Source organism: Hyla sarda, chromosome 3, assembly GCF_029499605.1.
Source record: "Hyla sarda isolate aHylSar1 chromosome 3, aHylSar1.hap1, whole genome shotgun sequence".
In the NCBI taxonomy this organism is placed as follows: Eukaryota; Metazoa; Chordata; class Amphibia; order Anura; family Hylidae; genus Hyla; species Hyla sarda.
This window is the reverse complement of record NC_079191.1, coordinates 72,363,767-72,375,801: the sequence shown is the minus strand read 5'-3', so window position 1 is coordinate 72,375,801 and position 12,035 is coordinate 72,363,767. Positions and strand designations below refer to the sequence as shown.

The window sequence follows — 12,035 nt, the reverse complement described above, 5'->3', positions numbered from 1 at the left end:
GTATAGCTTTTCATGTTTTATCTATATACTCATGTTTCATCTATATACTCATGTTTTATCTATATCTTTGTGCTAGCAGTGTGCTGCTGTATTCTCCTGTTGCTATCTAATTATCTCTCTTTCTCATATCTATCTATCTCATATCTATCTCTCTCTCTATCTTTCTCATATCTATATATCTATCTCATATCTATCTATCTCATCTCTATCTATCTACCTACCTACCTTTGTTTCTTTCTTTTGTCTATCTATATTTCTTTTTGTTTAGGACTATCTATCTATACCATATATATCTCCTACCTATATATGTATCTATCATATTCTATTTGTCTATCTATCTGTCTGTCCATCTAAATTTTTTCTATAGTTTTTTTCCTTTCTTTCTTCCTTCCTTCTTTCTTTCTTCTATCTTTCTCTTTGTTTGGGACTATCAATCAATCTATTTATCTACTGTATATCTATCTACTTAAAGGGGTATTACAGGAATCATAAAACAGGATTTTTTCTTTTAAAGATGGCGCCCTCCTTGTCTCCACTTTGGGTGTGGTATTACAACTTGTCCCCATTGACTTTAATAGAACTAAGCTGCAGAACCACACCCAACCTGGAGACAAACAGCAAGAGGTCAGTGAAAGAAAAAAAGGCCAGTTTTTTGATTCCTGGAATACCCCTTTAACTATCTCATAACTTCTGTGTATGTATCTATTATATTATATCTATCTATCTATCTATTTCCCATTCCCTCCCTTCTTTCCTTTCTTCCCTTCCTATTTTTCATCCACCTTCTGTCTGTTCTTTCCCTTACACTCACAATATTTTCCAGTCAATCCTCTCCATGATCCCGTTCCTTCTTTCATTACACTCTGGGCCTACATACTTCTAGCACTTGACAATGTGCCCTACCCAGAGTATCATCTCCAGTGCCACCATCTCCTAAGGAGCTTAGCTCCGCATTGGCCTCAGCTCCAACCAACAGATCTGTGTGCCCCATTGGGACTCTCTGATAAATGTGAACAGGGCCTTGTATTCATAGGCCAGTAAATCTGCAGTTCGCACATGTAGGGGGATTATTGATACGGCGTATCCCGCTTATCGCTCTCTATTCAGCTCGAAGGCTACAGTAACTCTGCAACATGTGGAGCACGGCAGAAAGTGCCTGTTAAACATATGTAAGTATCTGTATCAATTAAGGCGACATTATTGGACTCACTAAGCAGATGCTGAGTGCAATATAACACTCCGCTGTAAATCATGCCGGAATCACAGCGGCGAGCAGTCAGCTACACTGTACATCACCCGCTCGGCACTGCTCATCCTGACGTGGCTTCATTTATTGTCACGTTCACCATTTTAATTACAAACATAATAAATAGGAGAAGAAGATGACCCCTAATGGTGACGCATATGGGCATACCTGCTGCAGCAATGCCAAAAATGCATTCAAAAAGAAACTGAGAGCAATATGGTCTCCCGGGTATTCATTTACTATATATCCAGCCACTATATCCATGAGACGCTTAGTCGGGGTAAATAAATGGACAATGAAGGAAATGCAGGCACTGCACTTACATCTTATAGAATTATGCCATTCATTAGGGGGCTACGGGCTACTTTTGGTAATGGACCCCCGGATGCTGATTCATGGATGGGATCCAATGCATCTTTAATGTAGCTGCCGCAGAGGTCTACAATGTGATGCAGCTTATTCCTATATATTATTTGTTACTAAACTGGCATGTGAAACAGCATGGACTGCACTATGGTTATGGATTAAAGAGTCATCATATGGTGCCCCCATACAGTGCTGTACTCTCCCCTAACTCTGTAATCAGTGTTTCCTGAAACCTTTGTGCCTCCAGCTGTTGTAAAATTGCAACTCGCAGCATGCACAGACAGCCATTGGCTGTTCGGGCATGCTGGGAGTTGTGGTTTTGCAACGGGCCGAGGCACAGCGGTTGGGAAACACTTATATATATATATATATATATACACACACATATATATTATATACATTCAATATATATATATATATATATATATATATATATATATATATATTGTATTTTTCAGTTTTATTCCAGAGAAGTAGCTTAAAAAAAAAAAAAAAAAAAGGAATGTCAGGGGGCCCTACTGACTAGGTTGGGGGCCACTACCTTTGGATACGTGACAGGCTATAGTAGTTTTTTTTTTGTGTGGGCCACTTTAGTGTGACACTCTAAAGGTATAATTCGATTGGGTGATAGAATGTATGGGGACATGGAGTGGTGCAGTTGCATATATATATATATATATATATATATATATATATATATATGTATGTATATATATATATTTATATGCTCACTGTGATTCCAAAAGGAATCCCAGCTGATTAGTTTCAAAATCAGGCCCCCATAAACAGCCTTTGAAAATTCAGCCGAGAGATGCAAATATAAAATGCATAAACCATCAGCCCCTGCGCTCGTTGAGAGCTTGAGAGAGCTTAGCAGGTCACTGAGCAGTGAATATAGATGAGGGAGGTGAGTGCGCCTTAGCCAATCAGGGACAATCCCACACCGCACACTGAAGCTTGGTCTTTCTGAGCTGAGGAGAAGGTAGTGTGAGGTGTGGTCTACATATGTGTGCTAAGAACTACTGAACTGTCTGGAGGAAAAGCTGAGAGAAACAGGGTATGTGCTCCGCAAAGATTAAATTGTAGAGTTATATAACATTAGCATTTATGTAACTTTAACATTTTAACAATATAAAGGTAAATTCATTTGGCTGGGGTTCTCTTTTAAGGTCCCAACTATGGCCATATATAAGAGGAGAGACATAACTTAAAACTTCGGGGCCCCCACACAAAATCTGTTACAAGGTCTATATCCCCACCTATCGTGTCAGCTATAATAATCGTGTCTGCTTTTGTGCACCATGGCTAGGGGTGACTGCTATCATTGCAACAGTCAGCGCTTTGCCCCTTTGTAGTGTTAGGCTGCATGCACACCACGTTTGGGGCATAGGGCAGCCAAATCTGGTAGGAGAATTTGAAAACCAGTTGCTGTATCCCCGCTGGACCCGAGCCATACTCCATTCATTTTATTGAGCCCGAGTCAGCAAGTGACTCTGGCCGGGTCATTATTGGACGGTATCTCTTTTTACTGCTGGCCTGAAACAACAGAAGACCACAGTTTTCAGTCCTGCAACAAAACTACCCGACCGCAGTCACTAGCTGACTCGTCGTGTTCAATGTACTGAATGGGGTAAGACACGGATTCGCCTGCCATATGTCCCAAAAGTGATGTGAATGCAGCCTTAGCTAAAAGTTTGGGAAGATTCAAGCACCATATGATTTCAGCTTGATCCTAGAAATGAAACACATTGGGGGGGGGGGGGGATTTCTCAAAATCTGTCCAGAGGAGAAGTTGCCCATAGCAACCAATCAGATCACTTCTTTCATTTTTTAACAAGGCCTCTGCAAAATGAAAGGAGCAATCTGATTGGTTGCTATGGGCAACTGGGCAACTTTTCCTCTGCACAGGTTTTAATAACTCTCTCCCTAGAAGTATTAATCTGAAAGCACTGTCTAGGATCTATGTTATTTACTACTCAGCGCGCCCATCTGTTTGCACCAGTGCTTCAATGTACTCATTCTCTTTTTTCATAAATAAAATAGGATGTTGTAATACAGAGAAGAAGAAAATATCAGCATAAAAAAATATCAAAAGACGCTTGAAATACTATTTTTATTTAAAGGGGTAGTACTCCGCTGCTCAGTGTTTGGAACAAACTGTTCCGAACGCTGGAGCCGGCGCCGGGAGTTCGTGACATCATAGCCCCGCCCCCTCATGACATCACTCCCCCCCCTCCCTCAATGTAAGTCTATGGGAGGGGCATGACGGTGGGCTCCAGTGTTCGGAACAGTTTATTCCAAACGCTGAGCAGTGGAGTACCCCTTTAACCCTTTAATGTTCAGGAATTACTATATGAATGCTTTTGAACTGTCATTTTTATTATTATTATACTATGTTTATCTTAAAATAATATATGTAATAAATAAAAAAATAAAAAAACATATATATATATATATATTTTTTTTTAGAGATATATATATATATATATATATATATATTTATATATATGCATACAGTCATGGATGCTGTGAAGCATATCTCTAAATGCTGTACAGAAAGCTCAGCCATGATGGTTGTCTCCATGATAACATACTAAAACTGAAATAAAATAAAAAAAATATCAGAAAATAGAAAAAAAATGTACTGTAAAAAACCATGTTTCAGTACCAGGCACAGCCACATGCATACAGATACCTAGGGCTGCAATAAAAGTGTTGGCTCCAGAGAGAACAGTTGCCCCTTTATGGTCTATTCACACGTACAGTATTCTCCGCAGATTTGATGCACAGATTTGATGCACAGGATTTTCTGCTGCAGATTTCAATGTAAACTAAATGACTGAACACAGCTTCAAATCCTGCGCATGAAATCTGCTCAGAATACTGTACGTGTGAATAGACCTTTAATCTGCTCAACATGGGGCTCAAAACTTTCGTGACTATTGTTTTAATTTCCCTTCTATTACTTTGAGGGTTTCTTTACTGTTAACAATTGTTAAAGCTCTTGTTTAGAGAATACATTTGTAAATAATAAATACATTTGCCAATTGCCAAAACTTAAACAATAAATGTTTTCCATAGCTTTGGACTCCTTTGATATCCACGCATTTCACATGCTGTTTGTGTAAGTATTTTATTCCCCGCTTTACTTACGCTCCTACACATCCATATAAATGATTTAATGGTTTAGAAATATAAAAAATTATATTTATTGGCCCGCTAAGCAAAACCAGAGCAGTTGTTAAAACTTAACTTTTACTATTTCAGGTAAAAAAAAAGATCAATAGATCATAAAATCCATAAACACCAAAAAAAAAAAAAAAAAAACCTGCCCCATGGAGGGACAATCCTAAGGATAAAGATAAAAAGAATATTCTTAAAACACCTATTTAATGTGTCGCTCCTAGGTACTATGGGATACTGTTGGATACAGCGCTCCACTCAATGAATACCCAGTTTGACCATGTCTCAAGTATGTACACACTTGGTATGTATGTTCCAAAAAGAAACCAACCTACATCAAAAAAGATTGGTTAAAAAGTACCTGTCACCAAAAAAACTTTTCTTTCCTAACTACTCCTAAAACACATCCAACCCTTAAAAAAATTCAGAGCTTTAAAAAGGTATGTATGTTTAATCCCTTTATTCTTGCTCACATAGTGTAATCTCCCAGCAGGAGAAAGCGTGTGTTTCCCAGGAGGCATGACATCACTGAAGCCAGCTGGGGGACCACTTCAACCCACTCAAAGTTGCAGTGCTGTGATGAATAGAAGACCCCAGGCTCTATGCATGTTTCAGTGAGGCTCTTTGTAGCTTTCAATAAGGCTCGTTGCAGCTTTCAGTGAGGCTCTGTGTTGTCAATCAAGTTCAGTGCAGCCAGAAGCACTTCCTGAGTTTGGTCTCCTGCCAGGCAGGGAACAGAACAGAGCCACCTAAATGGGTCACTCATGGTTACCGGTGTCCTAACCCTGAAAATAAAGGTCTGGTACTGGAACAAAAGAGTTGCAGGGTTCCAGAGAGAACTGCTGCCCCTTCAATCTGCTCTCCTGTCTGGAGCAGGAGAAGTTTGCTTTGGGGATTTGTTCCTGCTCTGGACAGTTCCTAAAATTGACAGAGGTGTCAGCAGAGAGCATTGTGGTCAGGCAGAAAGGAAATTCAAAAAGAAAAGAATTTCCTCTGATAAGTACTGGAAGGGTTAAGATTTTTAATAGAAGTAATTAACTATTTTGTTTAACTTTCTGGCACCAGTTGATAAAAAAAAAAAAAAAATGTTTTCCAGCGGAGTACCCCTTTAAATTCTTAATCCTTCCAGCATTTATCAGCTGCTGTATACGACAGAAGACTTTATTTTCTTTTTGAATTTCTTTTCTGACTGACCACAGTGCTCTCTGCTGACACCTCTGTCCATGTCAGGAACTGTCTAGAGTAGGAGCAAATCCCCATTGCAAACCTCTCCTGCACTGGACAGGTCCTGACATGGACAGAGGTGGCAGCAGAGAGCACTGTGGTCAGACAGAAAATAATTTCAAAAAAGAAAATAACTTACTCTGTAGTATACAACAGCTTCTAAGCACTGGAGGGATTACATTTTTTTTTTACATAGAAGTAATTTACAAATCTGTTTATCTTTCTGGCACCAGTTGATTTAAAAATGTTTTCCACTGGGGTACCCCTTTAAACAATAAATGTTTTCCATAGCACTGGACTCCTTTGATATCCACGCATTTCACATGCTGTTTGTGTAAGCATTTTATTCCCCGCTTTACTCACAGTTCCAGCTCCTACACATCCATATAAATTATGTAATGGTTTAGAAATATAAAAAATGATTTTTATTGGCCCGCTGACCACAGTATTACAGTTTCACCTCAATTTCATCTAATAGACCTTCTATAATATCTCCAAGCACCGCAAATCCATACAGAAATAAGCTAGTAGTCGATGACATTTCACAGCACAGACCCCTTAAGGAATGTCATTAAGGGTAAAGCTGGTGGAGGGAGAAGGCTGAGGAAGCCTGGCTGCACACTGATAGAAGGCTATGGACACCCGCGCCACATGACAGCAAGATATATATTTGGATACTTGTTTTCAGAGCTCATTTGCTTTAATTTCTGCCCCTGAGACAGGACGGAAAAAAAAAAGGAAGAAAAAAATCTGGCTTCCATTTTTACAGAATGTCACCATGATAACATTTCAGTAGCGGGTGCCTGCGGCAAGTCGAATTCCACTATATTCAAGGACTTTTCCAATTTGTACCCTGTCACTAACCGATATAAACTTATTGGATTTCACATTACAGTCAGTCTTTCAAGAACTATTCTCCAAAACAAAATGTTGTCATTAATCAGGAGGAGAGCACTTAGTGATATGAGTGATTCCCCTACCTCTGGTGCCATATGGCGGCACTGACAAAGCCATCGCGTAGCACTTGGCCAAGAGCAAGAAGGGTTTGGCAGGGAAGCTTTGAGAGAAAAGTGCGCTTGTACAGTGCAGATGTTGTAGTCTTCAGGATGGGATATCGGTTTGTGGACTATATGCAGCCGAGATGTTAAAGATAGAGGTCCACCAAGCAACCCTTGACTTTATTGGAAAGTATCAATAAAATTAAGTCAAGTGGAAATCAACACTGACAAGCAAGTCAACCCATGGATCCTTTGGGGCTGTACCTCAGTTTTTCATATGCACCATGAGAACCATGACTAAAACTGTCCATACATGTTACACCTATGTCAGCAAACCCACTGATTTTGGCAGGATCAGTTGACCATCTAATACTGTAGTCTTTAAAGTGGTACTCCGGTGCTTAGACATCTTATCCCCTATCCAAACGATAGGGGATAAGATGCCTGATCGCGGGAGTCCCGCCGCTAGGGACTCCCCGTTTGTATTGAGTCCCCGGAGTGTGTTCGCTCCGTGACTGATTACCGGCAATTACAGGGCGGGCGGAGTGTGACGTCACGCCCCCGTGTGATGTCACGCTCCGCCCCTCAATGCAAGCCTACGGGAGGGGGTGTGATAGCTGATAGGATTGCATTGAGGGGCGGAGCATGACATCACACGGGGGCGTGACGTCACACGCCACCCGCCCTGTAGTCACCGGTAATCAGTCCCGGAGCAAACACGCTCCGGGGACTGATTACAAACGGGGTGCCGCGTGCAAGATCACGGGGGTCCCCAGCGGTGGGACTCCCGCGATCAGACATCTTATCCCCTATCCTTTGAATAGGGGATAAGATGTCTAAGCACCGGAGTACCCCTTTAAACTGTGGACCTCAAGCGGTTGCAAACCTACAACTCCCAAGATGCCCGGAGAGCCACTGGCTGAAAATCAAAAATTCAGAATACATCCTTGCATGCATGGTGGAGTGTGCATGTGTTTAGAGGAATCAGCATACCTGATAGATACTTGTTGGCCAAACTATGTTGTTATGTATGACCAGCTTTAGCGGTGTACAAAGGTGGTCGTACACCTTCAATAGCTGTTGACTGAACAAATGACAGCTATCATTCCCAAAGCTTCCATACACTTGAATGTTTAGGTGTGAAAGGGGAAGGTGTAAGCTGCTGCCAGGCATCACTGGTTGCAGCCAATCCTTCTCTCCCTGAAGGTCCACATACTGTATGATAAAGATGAAGTTGTTTCTCGTAGGGAAATAACCAATTTCTCTGATAGCAATCAAATGTGCAACTGATCTTCTGATCTGCTGTGTCCTGTGTTCCTGACCTAAGCCTGTTTTCTGTCTCTCCCTCTGCCTGATCCTGTTGTACCCTGCTGCTCTTCCAGTGAATGAGTTGGACTGTCGACCAAACCTCTCTCATCAAGCCTGCACCACCTGGATGCATCTGAGCTTTTCAGCTCTGCTATAACACCAACTCAGTTCTGCTACTCAGTGCTGTTTTGCTGCACTACTACAACCTACAGCATCTAATTGCCCCTCTTAACTGTATTCCCATCACTTGGCAACTGGGTGTTTTGGCCAGCCAGGATAGCCACCATGTAACCTGGTATCTCCTTTGCAGCAGAAGTCTAGCTTCAACATCCTAGATTAGGATAAAGGGTGAAAAACAAGATTATTTAGAGTCTGCTTACAAATTCAGTTTAAAGTCTACAGTTTGTTCCAAACTTTTTATGCAACTCAGTCAACTTTTCACCTCATATTCTTAAATTTAAAAAATAATTTTCTGTGCTTCATTTGTGCCACAAAAATGGACGTTTGTACCACTTTGGTTTTGGAGATATTGCATGTTAGAAACCCTGTCCCCTTTTCATCCCAAGTTCTTAAATTTTAAGAACAAGTACACCATTTGTTTGGGCTGCATTTGTGTTGATTTGTGCTGCAAAAACAGACCTTTGTGCCACTTTGGTTTCTGAAATAATGTTTTTTAATGCACGGTTTCGAAAAAAAACCTATTGTGCAATTTAACGGCACTAATCAGCACAGCTCCCAAAGTCCACATTGATCACTTCAGCTTTGATACTGGTAGTTTATTAAATTCATATACAGGGCTGTATTTACCAGCAGCCACTAGGTGGCTCTGTTCTATTCCCTGCCACAATTAATACAGTAGGTTTGGTCTCCTCCGGGCCTGGCAGGAGACCAAACACAGGAAGTGCTTCTCTGCACTGAGCTTAATTGACAGCTGCACAGAGCCTTACTGAAACATGCATAAAGCCTCACTGAAAGCTGCAAAGAGCCTCACTGAAACATGCACAGAGCCTCACTGAAACATGCATAGAGCCTCACTGAAAGCTGCATAAAGCCTCACTGGAAGCTGCATAGAGCCTCACTGAAAGATGCATAGAGCCTCATTGAAACATGCACAGAGCCTCACTGAAATATGCATAGAGCCTCACTGAAATATGCATAGAGCCTCACTGAAACATGCATAGAGCCTCACTGAAACATGCAAAGAGCTTGAGGAGTTCTATTCATCACAGCATTGCAAAGATGTGAGGGCGGAAGTGGTCCCCCAGCAGGCTTCAGTGATGTTATTCCTGCTGGGAAACGCCTCCTGTGGGAGATTGCACATGTGAGCAAGAATAAAGGTAAGATACAGAGCTTTTTAAAGCTCTGATATTTATTTTTTTTGGCAGGAGGAGTGTTAGGAGTAGTCAGGGAACATAGCTTGAGTTAGTTTAGAAAAGGTCATTTGGTGACAGGTACTTTTTAACCATATTTTTCAATACTTTTAGGTGATTGTTTTCTTTTAATTTTCCATTCTATTATTTTATAATGAAATCTTGCAGTTTCCATTCTAGACTCTAGGCTTAAAACTAAGCTGAGACTTCCTGTTCTGTACAGATGGTTTCCCAGTAATGCCTTTCTTCTCATGAGTACAGTGAAAGGTGACACCAGCAGTTAGATAATAAAATCTAGAAAAATTAAGGCAGAGGTCCTCATAGGGCAAGTAACGTTCTATCAATAGGCAATATGTGCAGATAAAAAAAACATGGGTGAAATCTAAATTTGCTCACCTGGTTCGGTTGTGCATCAAACACAACTACAACAGTGCATGAATTAATATGGAGGTGGTGTCTCCTTCCGGTATCGGCTCAGGAAAGGCTCTGACCGATCAGCATGCAGGAATGATGAGGAAGGAAAAAAATGGTTTTCAGCGCAATCCACCAAGGCACTTCGGGGTGTAGGAACACGTTTCAAGCCATTTTCATCTGAAGAAATGCGTTATGACTGGCTTAAAGGCCATCTGTGGCCGAAAACAACTTATCCCCTCTCCGCAGGATAGGGGATAAGTGCATGGGTCCATGGCTCTGCATGGGTCCATGCCGGTCGCAGCTTGACGTTTCAGCCTATATGCCTCCTCTATGTAGCACTATGGGAGAGGCGGGGAGGTAGTGCTCGTGTCTTCCCCCTCTCTCAAAGAACTGTATGGGGAGGGGGCGTGGAGGGGATGTACCTTCGACCTCTCTAGGTCGACACTACTCAGGAGATCATGGGAGTCCCAGCGGTCAGACCCCCCCCCCCCCCCCACGATCCTGTGGATAGGGGATAAGTGTTAGAAAGCTGCAGTTGTCCTTTAGTAAAACTTTAATATTACCTACTCCTCTACTCTGCCTTGGTGGATTGCGCCTAAAATTCATATGAATTCATAGTGTCTAGGATTCATCTGAATGGAACAGGTCCTGACTATTGTTCTTTGTGGTCCATGTGTCCTGCTGTAAGGTATATCACTAAATGCTGTTTAAAAAGCATCTGTCTCTATTCAGTTAAAATAAATCCAGGCAATACATTGCATTCAATACCCAGCTCTGCTTTGCCATTTGTTTATTGGCAAACTCATTTCTGTCATTCCTATATTGATAAATCCCTACTGCTAATCTTCTGTAATGACAAGCTCTTCCATTGATGGCATTGACAATCTCATCTTTATACACTTACATTGGCTTCTCCACCTTCAATACAACGCTAACAAACTCAGCCCTGCAACCATTACATTGATAAACTCAACTCCGGGTCTGCTGGGCCGCTACTGTTATATTTACAAACTCTTCTCTGCTACTGCTATGATGACAAACTCAGCTCTGCAACAATGATATATCTCAGCGCATTCGGTTCTTTACTACCATTACTGACGAGACCAATTTCTATAGCTTGTGTAGAGTGACAAACTCATTTGTGCTACTCCACTGATACACTGACAACCTTCGCTAGCTTCTACTACAATAACAAACTCGCCTTTACTACTCAAATGAAAGCCCAATACACTTCCATGGGATTCCGTACTCCCATTGACACTTTTGAAATTCCGCTTGCGGAATTCCGCTAGCGGAATTCCGCAAGCAAGATTTCAGAAGTGTCAATGGGAGTGCAGAATCCCATAGAAGTGTATTGGGCTTTCATTTGAGGCGGAAACTCCGCATGCGGAATTCCACCGTGTGAATAGGCCCTTACACTTACAACCTCAGTTCCATCACTATACAATCGTACTGTCGCACGCGGCTGCTGCTACATTTACAAACTCCCTCTTGCTGCAGCTATACAAACTCAGCTCTGCTATACCTGATGAAACCTGAATAATCCCGAGTCGGAAAATGAATAAGTTATGACAAGTTCCTTACTGCTCTACATAATGCCTACATGCTGCATCTACATAAACTCGCTGTCATCTCCGACCCCTAAATCACAAGACATATCCCGATCATCACTTTTTATACCGGCGAAGGAGGAATTATTGCGTTCAGGCAGGTAGACAGACTTTTATCTCTCAACAGCTGCTGAATATACACAGATTCTCATCCCTGGGGGATATTTTTTCTGTAAAGTTGAATAAAACAAACATCAACTTTGAAGGGATTACATCTCCCATCCTCCGTCTGCACACACAATCCTTCTGTAGAAGATACATAAACTAGTATCAAAGGATATATATATTTTTTTAGAAGAAGCTCATCGGCATCTGC

At 41.5% G+C, this 12,035-nt stretch overlaps 1 protein-coding gene across 16 annotated transcripts in view; it reads right to left on the bottom strand.

The window, feature by feature from the left end:
* The window catches only part of KLHL29 (kelch like family member 29), a 917,635-nt gene that overhangs the window by 560,785 nt on the left and 344,815 nt on the right, over positions 1 to 12,035 (bottom strand). The window contains exon 1 of one of the 16 annotated variants that reach the window (XM_056564319.1): positions 10,677 to 10,698. The exons of 14 other annotated variants lie outside the window; for them this stretch is intronic. The gene's annotated coding sequence lies outside the window, so the exon portion shown is untranslated. Of the gene's footprint in view, positions 1 to 10,091; positions 10,234 to 10,676; positions 10,699 to 12,035 lie in introns of those variants that run through there. One more of the 16 variants, XM_056564317.1, reaches the window with a different exon arrangement.